A 15,129-nucleotide genomic window follows, 5' to 3' on the forward strand; every position below is an offset into this window, starting at 1 on the left:
TCTCATCTCTGTAGACTCTCACCGAATGCTTCTCATCTCTGTAGACTCTCACCGAATATTTCTCATCTCTGTAGACTACTACCGAATACTTCTCACCTCTGCTGGCTCACAGGATACTTCTCAATTCTGTAGACTCTCGCCGAATGCTTCTTACCTCTGTAGACTCTCGCCGAATGCTTCTTACATCTGTAGACTCTCGCCGAATGCTTCTCATCTCTGTAGACTATCACCGAATACTTCTCACCTCTGCTGACTCACAGGATACTTCTCAATTCTGTAGACTCTCGCCGAATGCTTCTTACCTCTGTAGACTCTCGCCGAATGCTTCTTACATCTGTAGACTCTCGCCGAATGCTTCTTACATCTGTAGACTCTCGCCGAATGCTTCTTACATCTGTAGACTCTCGCCGAATGCTTCTCATCTCTGTAGACTACCACCGAATACTTCTCACCTCTGCTGACTCACAGGATACTTCTCAATTCTGTAGACTCTCGCCGAATGCTTCTCATTTCTGTAGACTCTCGCCGAATGCTTCTTACATCTGTAGACCCTCGCCGAATGCTTCTTACCTCTGTAGACTCTCGCCGAATGCTTCTCATTTCTGTAGACTCCCACCGAATGATTCTCATTTCTGTAGACTCCCACCGAATGCTTCTCATTTCTGTAGACTCCCACCGAATGTTTCTCATCTCTGTAGACTCTCACCGAATACTTCTCAATTCTGTAGACTCTCGCCGAATGCTTCTTACCTCCGTAGACTCTCGCCGAATGCTTCTCATTTCTGTAGACTCTCACCGAATACTTCTCATCTCTGTTAACTCTCGCCGAATACTTCTCAATTCTGTAGACTCTTGCCGAATAATTCTCATATCTGTACTCTCACTCATTTCGGATCGACTTTGTTTTTAAAAATTGAAAAGTATTGAAACATATAAATAGTGTTTAATGGACCCTAAGCATTACAAGATGCTAAAGTACAATAAAAATAAATAATACATATTATGTTAAGGGAGTATAAAGAAACAATAATATATTTAGAAATAGAAATTTGGATAATCATAACAAGTTCAAACCCCAAATATTTCTAATTACAGCCATTTGCTCTATTTTAATTTTTACTTCTTACTCACATCCGTTAATTTATCGTTTATTTATCCATTTATTTATTTATTTATTTACTTATTTATTTATTTATTTATTTATTTATTTATTTATTTATTTATTTATTTACTCACTTATTAACTTATAGTACTTATTTGCTTATTTTATTTATTTATTTATTTACTCATTTATTTTTATTTAATTATATATTCACTTATTTACTTACTTATCTACGAATTTATTTATATTCATATTTGTTTATTCATTTATGTACTTATTAATGTTTTATTGACTTGCTTATTTGTTTATTTCTATGTTTGTTTCCTTCTTTACTCATTTACTTATTTATCCATTTATTTATTTATCTATTTATAACTTTATTTATTTATTCACTTGTTCATCCATTTATTTATTTATTTATTTATTCATGTAGTCACTTATCTATATACTGTATCCGTTCATTTACTAATTATTTATTCATGTATTATTCAGTGATTCCAAATATTTTCTATTTATTTACTTTATTTATTTATTTATTTATTTATTTATTCATTTATTTACAGCACTTATTTGGTTATTTTCATAATTATTTATTTACCCACTTATTTACTTACTTATCTGCGTATTTATTTATATTCATATTTATTTATTCATTTATTTATTTATTTTTTATTGACTTACTTATTTGATTATTTCTTTGCTTGCGTCCTTCTTTACTCATTCATTTATTTATTTATTTATTTATTTATGTGTTTATTTATGTAGTCGCTTATCTGTATACTGTAGTTAGTTCATTTATTAATTATTTATTCATGTATTAATCAGTGATTCCAGTTATTTTTTATTTATTTACTTACTTCATTTCTTTGTTTATTTATTTTTTATTTATTTTTTATTTATTCAATGAATCCTCTATTCATTTATTTATTCATTCACTTATTCATTTTCTGATTTATTTATTTATTTATTTATTTATTTATTTATTTATTTATTTATTTATTTATTTATTTATTTATTTATTTATTTATCATAAATATTCATTTCGGTAACAGGAAATTACAAGCATTAAATACGTCGCTGACGTATACAATATAAGAACAATGGTTGAAAAGTGTCCATACAATGAGTCTAATAAATCCATGAAGTCAAAGTTCACAATATTTATATAATCTGGAAGTAGTTTAGTTTCGTTCATATTTGATGGCAGTCTGTTTAAAGTAGATACAGCTAACCCTACTGAGAGTTCCTCCCGCCGCGCGCCCTGATAGTATCTCACATTCACGGGTTTTCTGCCGCGGACAGCCGAGTATGAGCCGTTGCTGCTGACGTGCAAGGGCCGTCCGCCGCAGTCCTTGATTGTAATCCAAGCAGATGCCTTTGTCGTGGTGTAACAAGAGACGTATTCGATCAGACTCCACGGAGCACAAGTTTGCAGCTTGTGGGTCGCGAATCTCTATCTACAGTAAATTATGTATAGTAGTCTGATCTACGAGTGCACATTTCTGATGATGACGTCAGTACTGTGTTTCAATGACGTCCAATCGCCGACATACAGAGAGGTGTATTAGTTTCAGAAAAATCCATCGACACAAATACAGCATACCTCCTGTTATTTATTTATCTGTCTTTTAAAAAAGTCTATAGGTGCGGTGCATAGTTTCACTAAATTTACAATGCTGCATATCTTTACATAGAACTACAGGTGGTAGCAATCACCTGTTAATAGGCATATAGCTTTATTGTGTTGCTCTTAATACAAAAACAATGCAAGGACAACGAGGGGGAGACAAGGAGAACAAGGGGAAGACAATGGAAACAAGTGGAATAAAAGATGAACAATATTACGGCAAGGATAACAAGAGAAATACAATGGCAATAAGGGGAATACAGTGACAACTAGGGGAATACAAGGACAACTAGGGGAATACAAAGACAACTAGGGAAATACAAGGACAACTAGGGGAATACAAGGAAAACTAGGGAAATACAAGGAAAACTAGAGGAATACAAGGACAACTAGGGGAATACAAGAACTAGGGGAATACAAGGAAAGCTAGGGGTATACAAGGAAAACTAGGGAAATACAAGGACAACTAGGGGAATACAAGAACAACTAGGGGAATACAAGAACAACTAGGGAAATACAAGAACAACTAGGGGAATACAAGAACAACTAGGGAAATACAAGAACAACTAGGGGAATACAAGAACAACTAGGGGAATACAAGAACAACTAGGGAAATACAAGAACAACTAGGGGAATACAAGAACAACTAGGGAAATACAAGAACAGCTAGGGAAATACAAGTAAAACTATGGGCATACAAGAACAACTAGGGGAATACAAGGAAAGCTAGGGGAATACGAGGAAAAATAGGGGAATACAAGGATAACTAGGGGAATACAAGGAAAGCTAGGGGTATACAAGGACAACTAGGGGAATACAAGGACAAGTAGGGGAATACAAGGAAAGCTAGGGGAATACAAGGAAAGCTAGGGGAATACAAGGAAAACTAGTGGTATACAAGGACAACTAGGGGAATACAAGAACAACTAGGGAAATACAAGAACAACTAGGGAAATACAAGGAAAACTAGGGGAATACAAGGACAACTAGGGGAATACAAGAACAACTAGGGAAATACAAGAACAACTAGGGAAATACAAGTAAAACTATGGGCATACAAGAACAACTAGGGGAATACAAGAAGTAGGGGAATACAAGGAAAACTAGGGGAATACAAGGAAAACTGGGGGAATACAAGGAAAACGGGGGGAATACAAGGAAAACTAGGGAAATACAAGGAAAACTAGGGAAATACAAGGAAAACTAGGGGAATACAAGGACAACTAGGGGAATACAAGGAAAACTAGGGGAATACAAGGACAACTAGGGAAATACAAGAACTAGGGAAATACAAGTAAAACTAGGGGCATACAAGAACAACTAGGGGAATACAAGAAGTAGGGGAATACAAGGACAAGTAGGGGAATACAAGGATAACTAGGGGAATACAAGAACGACTAGGGAAATACAAGTAAAACTAGGGGCATACAAGAACAACTATGGGAATACAAGAAGTAGGGGAATACAAGGATAACTAGGGGAATACAAGGAAAGCTAGGGGTATACAAGGACAACTAGGGGAATACAAGGACAAGTAGGGGAATACAAGGAAAGCTAGGGGAATACAAGGAAAACTAGGGGAATACAAGGAAAACTAGGGGTAAGCTTATACAAGGACAACTAGGGGAATACAAGAACAACAAGGGAAATACAAGTAAAACTAGGGGCATACAAGAACAACTAGGGGAATACAAGGACAAGTAGGGGAATACAAGGATAACTAGGGGAATACAAGGATAACTAGGGGAATACAAGGAAAGCTAGGGGTATACAAGGACAACTAGGGGAATACAAGGACAAGTAGGGGAATACAAGGAAAGCTACGGGAATACAAGGACAACTAGGGGAATACAAGGAAAGCTAGGGGTATACAAGGACAACTAGGGGAATACAAGGACAACTAGGGGAATACAAGGAAAACTATGGGTATACAAGGACAACTAGGGGAATACAAGGACAAGTAGGGGAATACAAGGAAAGCTAGGGGAATACAAGGATAACTAGGGGAATACATGGAAAGCTAGGGGAATACAAGGAAAACTAGGGGTATACAAGGACAACTAGGGGAATACAAGGAAAGCTTGGGGAATACAAGGATAACTAGGGGAATACAAGGAAAGCTAGGGGTATACAAGGACAACTAGGGAAATACAAGGAAAACTAGGGGAATACAAGGAAAACTAGGGGTATACAAGGACAACTAGGGGAATACAAGGACAAGTAGGGGAATACAAGGAAAGCTAGGGGAATATAAGGATAACTAGGGGAATACAAGGAAAGCTGGGGGTATACAAGGACAACTAGGGAAATACAAGGAAAACTAGGGGTATACAAGGACAAGTAGGGGAATACAAGGAAAGCTAGGGGAATACAAGGATAATTAGGGGAATACAAGGAAAGCTAGGGGTATACAAGGACAACTAGGGGAATACAAGGAAAACTAGGGGAATACATGACGTCTCACATCACGAAGCTACGGCACAATATTGTTCGCCCTTCCCCTTTCAGGATGAGTCTGTCGCTGTGACAAAAAAATTAATTTGAAACTCCATGCCAAGAATCAAAACCGGACCCCTCGAATTCGCACGTGGGAAAACTACCATTTGAACTAGACTGAAGGAAGGTCTTAATAGTGTTATGATTGCCAACTGTATCACTATTTCGAGCCTCTATACGCTGGAAGACAGGCGTCTTGCAGGTACTCTGAACTGCATAAGGTGGTCTGACCTCATGTATAAAGTGCTGTAAATATTTAAGCCCCCTGCCCCAGGAACTGAAGACCGGACTCTGAATTATGCAGCGTCCACACGACGCGTGATCTCTAATCCCCCCGAGGCTGTACAGAAATGTCACCTTATCTCCTGAACTACGTACCGGTACTTGTTGTTCAGAGAGTTGCCTTAACAAATGGACACACAGCGTGATTTGTAGCCCTGAGACGTCTGTTACACAATTCTAGTTAATTATTTAGCTTCTTTTTCCAGTAGCATGACTCCTAACCCATCAACTTTCCGTACAGAAGGCCCGGTTTCGAATACCTGCGATTCAAAGAGATATTTTTAATAGAAGAGATGGTGTTGGGTTAATGAAAACAGATCTTCAGAAGAAAAAAAATAGTTTTTTTTTAATTTACGTAAGAGCTAAGATTACTTTCACTCCTATTTAATCCCTAAAATCCTTCTCTCAATTGAAGCAATAATTGCGTAAAAATGAACTAACATTAAAATAATAATTTTCACCTTTTGCTCTATTTCCGTAATGTCTTCGATAAATAAATTTTGTAAAACAAATCATATAATCATATTTAATTGGTACTTCTTTTGCTTGTTGTATTTTCCCACCAAAGGTTTAGTTATCTAAATACTAATAATAATAATAATTATTATTATTATTATTATCATTATTATTATTATTATTCTCATTATTATTATTTATGTTCTATTTATTTATTTATTTATTTTTATTTATTTATTTGTTTATTTATCTATCTATCTATTTATCTGTTTATCTATTTATTTATTTATTTATTTATTTATTTATTTATTTATTTATTTATTTATTTACGTTATAACATCAGTCACACCCTTTTCTTAATTCTTATATCATTTCAATACAGTTTGGGAGTACAAATGTATTTTGGGGTAAGCTAGCAAAAATGATTGAATACCGCTGAAGTAGAGCAAGAAAGTACAGGAATATTATGAACAGTAAAAATAGATTACACTGGAATGGGTACTTAAGTGTTGTTCCTTCATTATAAAAGGCGAATGTGAAAAAGTTCAATTTTATTTCTATATAGAAAATGCAATAATAAATTAATGAATGTATGAATAAATATAACTTACTTACTTACTTACTTACTTACTTACTTACTTACTTACTTACTTACTTACTTACTTACTTACTTACTTACTTACTTACTTACTTACTTACTTACTTACTTACTGCTTTTTAGAAACCCGGAGGTTCATTGCCGCCCTCACATAAGCCCGCCATTGGTCCCTATCCTGGGCAAGATTAATCCAGTCTCTACCATCATATCCCACCTCCCTCAAATCCATTTTAATATTATCTTCTCATCTACGTCTCGGCCTTCCCAAAGGTCTTTTTCCCACCGGCCTCTCAACGAACGTAAATAATATATAAATAAATAAACTAATAAATACATAAGTAAAGAAAGGAAGGAGTGAGTGAGTGAGTGAGAGAGTGAGTGAGTGAAATTATAAATAAATAACTATTACCTTACTGTCTCCAACAATATCCTTAACATTTGTGCCGTTTTCAAGGCTTTGAATAATATTTACTTTGTCAGAAATACTCAGACTTGAAAGTGTTCGTGACATAATACCTTACCGTTATGCGGGGGCTTGGATTCTCTTCACAACAGACCACGTTGTACTCTTTTCTGCTTTCTGTAGGCTCAAACGCATTCTACTAAATTCATGGAGCAGTGTAACGTTTTACACATATTTTATCATTTCAAACCAGTGCAGTGTAATTAACCATTATGATAGATTAAAAGAGACTTATATACCTATACATTAATGTGTACTTGATATTTTCTGTTTATCACGGCGTAGTGATACATTAGTATGGTTCTTGGCTTGGATAGACAAAATATTTTGTGCGAGATCGTGCGTATTTGCTTGGTTTCCGCACAAAACCAATCCGCGGAAAGTCTAAAATTCCACATTCAGTATTCCCAACCTAACACACATAACAATTTCCCCCTTCTTACCGCTTAAGTGACATATTGATTTTACTGCTTTAGGCTTTTAACATATTATTTTTAGAGACGTTCAATATAGTAATAATTATAAATTGGAAACTTACCACTGCAATTTCACCTAAATTGCACTGTTAATTATTGTTTTTAAATATTTGCAAAAATTAAGTAAACTCTAAATCATTACATAACCTTAACGTCTGTTTTAAGTCCGCATTTATAGACTGGGAGAAAAAAAAGACAGACGTATATCACGACCTGCTGGAGTACAGTAAACACAGAAAACATTTTAAAGCAACAATGTTGAAGATAGATATTTTTGTTTTGCAAGTTTGCCGTCATTGAACAGAAACCAAGATGGAAATTTCATTGCAACTAATTATAAATTCTTCTTTCAGGTATGTAATAAACGATCTTCGCGCAAAATAATGTACGATACACGAGCGGTATGTTTTCTTTCAATTCTCGGAAATTAAAAAAGCTCAACTACGTTTCGCTTTTTCAAACTTTTCCTCGAACATGAAAACTTCAACATACCGCTCTTGTAACGCATATTACTATAGTGCCATTAGAGTACTTTCCTTTTATATATAATAATGCCCTATAATGAAAAACGAAAACTACGTAATTTAGATTAATGTATCCAGCTGTGAGAAGTTATTTTCATAAAAGTAGCATTAAATAATAAAACAAAACTATCAAATCACCCCATCACCAATAGCGTTCGCGGTATAGGCAGTGTATTGTTATTAAATTTTTTCCAATAAAAGTACATCAATGTCACAACCAAAGCCCTCTGTTTTACCGTTTCGTTTATCTTTTGTTTCTCTAATGCAAATCCTTTGATATTTAAATGAACTTTCCCCTTCGAGATGAAGATGTGTTTGTGTTTTTCCGATAAAAGGAAAGTTTTTATTTCATGTTTTTAAATCAATTTGCTAAAAGTTTATACCGCATTAAATCATATAATAAAATAAATGCAGGGCTTTTATATTTCTTATTATTTTTGAAACGGTTTAATGCAACCAAAGAAGAGACGAAACATATCCTAGGGGTAACTGAAAGTTCTATATGTCTAAAACACAAGACTTTAATGTTCTTTCAAGTTTATTAGCTTTTAAAAAGGTACTCGTTCAGCAATAAAATGTAAAATAACATTTTTTAGCCTTACCTGTTTCTAGATATTGGAAGACAATAACACCAACAAAGAACCTGGAAGTAACTTTATTTAGATAAGGCAAGAGTTTATAAGCTGCGAGTTATCTGAAAATAAAATTCCCCTCCTCTTCTTCTCACTTTCTGATGTAGTAAAATTAAAAAGAATTGAGATGAAAAAAGAGACAGTAGGAGGCCATACGTGATAGCATAATCCTCTGCATACAGATAAAGTGTGATGAAAATAAGCCCTGAACTTACCAGGAGGTTTATCTCTTATAAACCAATTACGGATCAAAACTAGATAAGAAATATGCGTCTAACGCAGAAAAAACTTAAGTGTGTTTGCATTTCTTCTTCCTCTTGCTTAACTACAGGTTAAAATTAAAGTAGGTGTACAATTTAACATAATATTTTCATTCTTAGAGGCATAAAAGTGGCAACCACAGTGAGTAGACTTTATGGACGAATAATAAAATATTATTTCGAAAGGAATTATAGCGATATGGAACTAGAAGAAAATCTGATTTTACAGCAGGTCGTTCTACGACTGACAATATTTTCTGCATCTGCCAATTGATTAAAAATAATATGCAATACAGACAACATTTACATATTTTATTACTTTTAGATCTTGAAAAAGCATATGATAATGTTCCTATAGTCAAATTATGGTCAGCCTTAAGAAACATAGGAATCAAAGATGTACTCGTTCATTCATCCATCTATCTATCTATCTATCTATCTATCTATCTATCTATCTATCTATCTATCTATCTATCTATCTATCTATCTATCTATCTATCTATCTATCTATCTATCTATCTATCTATCTATCTATCTATCTATCTATCTATCTATCTATCTATCTATCTATCTATCTATCTATCTGTCTACCTACCTATCTGTCTGTCTGTCTGTCCATCTACCTATCTATCTATCTATCTATCTATCTGTCTACCTACCTATCTATCTATCTATCTATCTATCTATCTATCTATCTATCTATCTATCTATCTATCTATCTATCTATCTATCTATCTATCTATCTATCTATCTATCTATCTATCTATCTATCTATCTATCTAATCTGTCTATCTATCTATCTATGTGTGTGTTTGTTTGTATGTATGTATTTATTGAACATAACAGGCAAAGCTATGGCTACTAGGAACCGGAAGATGTGATAGACATTAAATATCCGATATATGTATGTATATATATATATATATATATATATATATATATATATATATATATATATATATAGGATGAAAGTGAAATAGCCCTGCAGATTTAAAGGGACGATAGATTACACTTAAATGAATAACAAAGCTACATCACGTTTTGTGATTAAATGTACGGTTGATTAGAAAATTAAATTGTAAGTTCAGCAGTCCTGCAACATCGCCGCTAACACTCTGCTCTTTCTTCTCGTAATACAGATGTAAGACGTCAATGAACTCAGGTCTGTCTCCCTATATGAATCTCTCCCTCTCTGACTACAACGTTGCAATCTGTTCACATCGTTCAGTGGCTTTAAATTAGCGATTTTTAATTAAATTTACATGAAAACCATTTATGCTGTGAAAATACACCAGACAAATAAATGATTATTTATTAGATTTTCAATCGATATGGACAAAAAATCACGAACCAACTGTAACAGCTGATGGAATCATTTTGCTAATCTCGTAACCACACAACACGCCAGTACTGGTAGGATGATCGTTCACATCGCCTGGGGCATTTAAATGAGAGATCAGCAGTCGGCTTTTCGTCCTTGAACCCCTATGGACTTTAGATTCCAGGATTATTTATTACTACTAGTAAAGTGACATGAAAAACTTTTTGCTTGCATTTTAACTATGTTCTAATTGTACCTATGCAGTGTAAAATATTACCATGGCAACTAAAACTTATCATTAAGCAAAACCTGCATGGTATAGTTAAAAAAACAAGGTACAATAAAAATGTAAGGAAAAAAACTTGATGTCACTGTACTAGCATATCCCTTTCATTGTCTATACTTTAATCTCATTATTCAAAACGTCACGGCTAGTTACCATTGCACAAGTCATCGTTTCAATGGTTTCTATCTAATTTGCATAGTTGCAGGACTTTGTTTTCATCTGAATCACTTATCAGAACTGCATGGTCAGGATGAAAGATCATTGATACATTATTTTTCTTTCCATTTTACACTCTTTTTGTGTCGTAACTTTTTAATTAGGTCGTCCAGTAATAAATTAGATAATAGAGGTTAATGAATCATATCATAATTCTTTCAGCTTCTACTGATCATTTTACAAATTAATTTTTTGGTGCTTGGATTTTATTTTCTGAACATATACAGTGTTTAAGTTAAAAGGGACGGTATTTGAGTATTTGAAACAAAAGAAACGTTTAATATTACTTCCTGTCTCATTTTCACATTTAATCATTATGTTCACATTTTCTTTACAGAGTCGTAATAACTACAGGGACATTATTTTATTTTTACTAATATTTTTAATATTAACCTGGCTATACCTTTCTATTAACGATTGAAATAGGAAACACCGTTTGCTACCCTTTCCACGACGGATTTCGATGATACTGGCGTAAAATACAAATCACTTTACTAGGTATAGGAGGGAAGAAAAGTAGTTCATCCATTTATGTAAACTAGGAAATATCGCAATTTTGAGTTTGATAATTTTCATTAGGTTTTTGTTTAGTCAAAATATAGTACTGTATTAACACTTAGTGTTTTACACACGAATTGAGCTATCCATTCGGAAGTATTAATTATGCAGTGTATATTGTACTGTTACAGCACATTAGCGTACTATATAGAGAATGAAGTTAAATTGAAAAATAATCATAATGTGGGATATTTAAACACATTTTAGAAAATGGTGGCCGTTCATTTCGATACAGACTTCAGTTCTTTTGTGCATATTATCGCACTATAGACTATTGTACCTAATTCCAATTACCAGTTTCGTCCTTCGTACGAGTAACTCATGTTGAAATAATTCTGTACCTACTCTATAAAAGAGTACCTTACGTACTGTATATTCAACCTTCACTTCTGCCCGATCCGAAAAGATAAAATTACTCAGACATGCTATCTACTGTCCGTCCAAGTGGTTACATCGCAGTGTCGTAGAAAGGGAGGAAATCACGTGACAGTTAATTACGTAACGAGGCCCTTTTATTTAAGTTATTTTAAACAATTGTATGGGTATAATATTACGCAGACGTCCAATTCTTAACAGAAATTAATGTTTTCAGAAAAGAGCTAAGACAGCCCAGCCACTAGCATTTACAGAGAGGCGAAGAGAAGCAGGTGGGGGAAACCGGGATGCGACGTAGGCAAATGGAAAATGATGCAATATTGAAAGCACTTTCGTCACTGGAAAACGTGAACATATTTTTGGAACGTACTGTTTACTATGACCGTAAGGCTACTATGACTGTGTATGCGGTCTTGGATCTGTGTGGAGGACGGTTGAACTTCATTAGTAGAATGGGTGGGAGTGAAGTACATTCAAAAACTCAGGTACAATAAAAATTGAAGTAAAAATAAAATGATGTCCGTGTATATAAACACTGCATTAACCCTTAACTCGAAAGGTTGGTCTTTAAGACCGCTAGGGACTTTTGTTTGTTTTTTTTTTTTCCTATACTCTTTAATACATGGCATTTGTCTCTTAGCTATGTATCACTTAATCTTTGTGGATATTTTATGTGGAATGACTGGGTGTAGCTTAATGGGCCAAGTGAATAAAAAGTAGTTATTGCTTAATCTAACAAATTTTAAGTTCATACTACCGATTCTGTGAATAAGGTCAAGTTTATTCTTAAACTTAAAAGCTGTAACTAGAGCTGAATATTGCTGAATAAAGTTTATACTAAGGCACGCAGACAAAACTTAAATTTTCCAGCAAGTGCTTTAAAAAGTGTGAATAAAACCCAGTTAAAACTATTTAACTACAAGTTTAGTCTTACGAATTTTCAAGTGTGCCTCTGACCAGACTTAAAATCGGTTTGTGAGGCTACATCATATGGAATGGCTGCTTTCATGAATATTCGGACTCCTAAATTATACAGAGAACGTAAGTCAACGCACATAGTAGACTACCATGGTCTATTCAGATTCGAAGAAGAGAACGTTGAATGGCTGGCTGAGTATATTCTGGGTGATATTATTATTACTACTAGTAATAAAATGTATGAATAAAATGGATAACTATTGTTAACAATAATTAAAAATAAAAATTAATATTATTAAAATACACTCAGGGACAAAAAAAAACGGACACTTTAATATTTGCTGATATTTTGCAAAACATTATCTTCTCATACAATATTATGGTAGCCATCTGTTGTTACGGAGACGTGTATACATTGTTGATTGTTTTTTGTTTTATAAACAAGCCATTACAACCAAATATTCCAATTTTGCTTTCGGAGTCTCAGCTATAACAATTTTGTCTCAACCATTTTGTGCTTCATTATCGTTATCATTCGTTATTTCTTTATTTTTACATTTTCTGAGTTTAAGTGGGGTTGTAACATTTGTCTTAAAACAAGATGCGACCTGAAGATGTGGCTCGAGCTGTAGCCCTTTACGATGATGGACGCAGTGTACGTTACATTGCAAATGTTATGAAAATGGCTAGAAGCACAACCCATGATGCCATAAAACGGTATAGAGAGACCCTAGAATATACCAGAAGACCAGGTTCGGGTCGTCCAAGAGCTACAAATCCAAATGAAGACAGGTATATGGTGTTGAGAGTTCTTAGGGAGCGCAACCTGCCAGCTACTAGTGTAGCCCAGCAATTTGTTAACATGCATGGACGCCCAATTTCGGCCAAAACAGTTAGAAGGGAGTTGAAAGTAAGTGGACTGATATCAAGTAGACCTGCAACTGGTCCCAGACTTCTCAGGATGCATCGAGTTGAACGACTGCGTTTTGCAAATGATCACAGGGATTGGAGAAATGGACAGTGGAGCTATGTTCTGTTCACCAGTGAGTCCCGTTTCAATCTGTGCTCACCTGATGGACGTGAAAGAGTTTGGAGAAGGAGGGGAGAACGATTTTCACAGTGTCGCATTTCCGAAAATGTGCCGTATGGAGGTGGTGGAGTGATGGTTTGGGCAGGAGTGTGTACGGATGCTCGTACAGAGTTGGTTTTTGTTGAAAATGGAAGACTAACAGCTGATAAGTATATAAATGAATGTTTGGCTGATCATGTTGTGCCATTTGGCCAATTTGTAGGCGATAATTTTGTTTTAATGCATGATAATGCACGACCGCATATTGCCCATGCGGTCGGAGATTATCTCCAAGTAGTGGGAATCCATGTTCTTCCATGGCCAGCAAGGAGTCCAGACATGAACCCAATTGAACACGTGTGAGACATGATGGGACGGCGTGTTAAGAATAGACGACCGAGACCAGAATCGTTACAAGAGTTGAGGCGAGCACTTGGCGAAGAATGGGAACTTATTCCTCAAGAAGACATTGCTAACCAAATTGAGAGCATGCCAAGACGTATGGATGCAGTTATTCAAGCCAGAGGGGGTAATACCCGCTACTAAAAAGAGTTTTTAATGTTTAAGGCACCATAAAATGAAAAAAAAAAACAGTTAGACCAAACGATGCCATAGTTATACGCCCTTTGTAATTTTTTGTAAATTTTCTCATCAGAGATTTTCTTTTCAAATGTTGTCGTATAAGGTGCTAAATTAAACATTATTTTGTTTAAATGGGTTTTGTTTCATTTTGAAATAATTGGCAACAAAATACAAGCAAATATAGAAGTGTCCGGTTTTTTTTTTGTCCCTGAGTATTACTAATATTATATTATGAATATACATTACAAAATTATAATATAATTAATAAAAATTTATTATTACGAATGAATAAGAATCAGAGTAAAAATTTATTGACAATACACTAATAGGTTATAATTACCTGGTATTTTCTTGAAAACGGGATTTTCATCAGATGACAGCAAATCCAGTAATATTTTTTCCCAGTCCTTTAGAATCACTTTCTTATTTCCTGTAGCATTTTTATCCGTCTTCTTTTTCACTTCGGTCTTCATATTTTGTATCTTCTTCTTAAGTTTCTTTTCTGTGATGCCTTTACCAACATGTTTTAAGAATTCATTCCTCAATACAGACACTGATCTTTCTTTTTCATCTCTAATTTTGGGCAGTTGAGACTTGCTACAAAGTATCTTATGTTCTGCCAACAACATGACAAATTTCAATTGTGAATCATTATTTGACTCTTGAATTGTTTCTGTTTCTGACCCTGACCCTGACATCCTGCAGTACTGTTCATTTGCTTGTAAACTACTGCCTTAGATTCCCTCAACAACAATACTTTAGGCCTAGTAGTTATTAATAATATCAGACGTGCATACATCAATGCCATAATTAAACCAATTTATACGGATTTTTTTTGCAGGTGTTCAGTTCAGCGGCAGCTAAAGCTTTAAATTTTCCAGCATTAAC

At 34.4% G+C, this 15,129-nt stretch overlaps 2 protein-coding genes across 3 annotated transcripts in view; one reads left to right on the plus strand and one right to left on the minus strand.

The window, feature by feature from the left end:
• Positions 1 to 8,757, minus strand: part of LOC138713156 (uncharacterized) — a 21,752-nt gene extending 12,995 nt beyond the window's left edge. The window contains exon 1 of the mRNA XM_069844996.1: positions 8,627 to 8,757. The gene's annotated coding sequence lies outside the window, so the exon portion shown is untranslated. The remainder of the gene's footprint in view (positions 1 to 8,626) is intronic.
• LOC138713166 (medium-chain specific acyl-CoA dehydrogenase, mitochondrial-like) overlaps positions 1 to 15,129 on the plus strand; it is a 632,224-nt gene that overhangs the window by 300,230 nt on the left and 316,865 nt on the right. The window lies entirely within an intron of this gene.

Source organism: Periplaneta americana, chromosome 14, assembly GCF_040183065.1.
Source record: "Periplaneta americana isolate PAMFEO1 chromosome 14, P.americana_PAMFEO1_priV1, whole genome shotgun sequence".
Taxonomy (NCBI): domain Eukaryota; kingdom Metazoa; phylum Arthropoda; class Insecta; order Blattodea; family Blattidae; genus Periplaneta; species Periplaneta americana.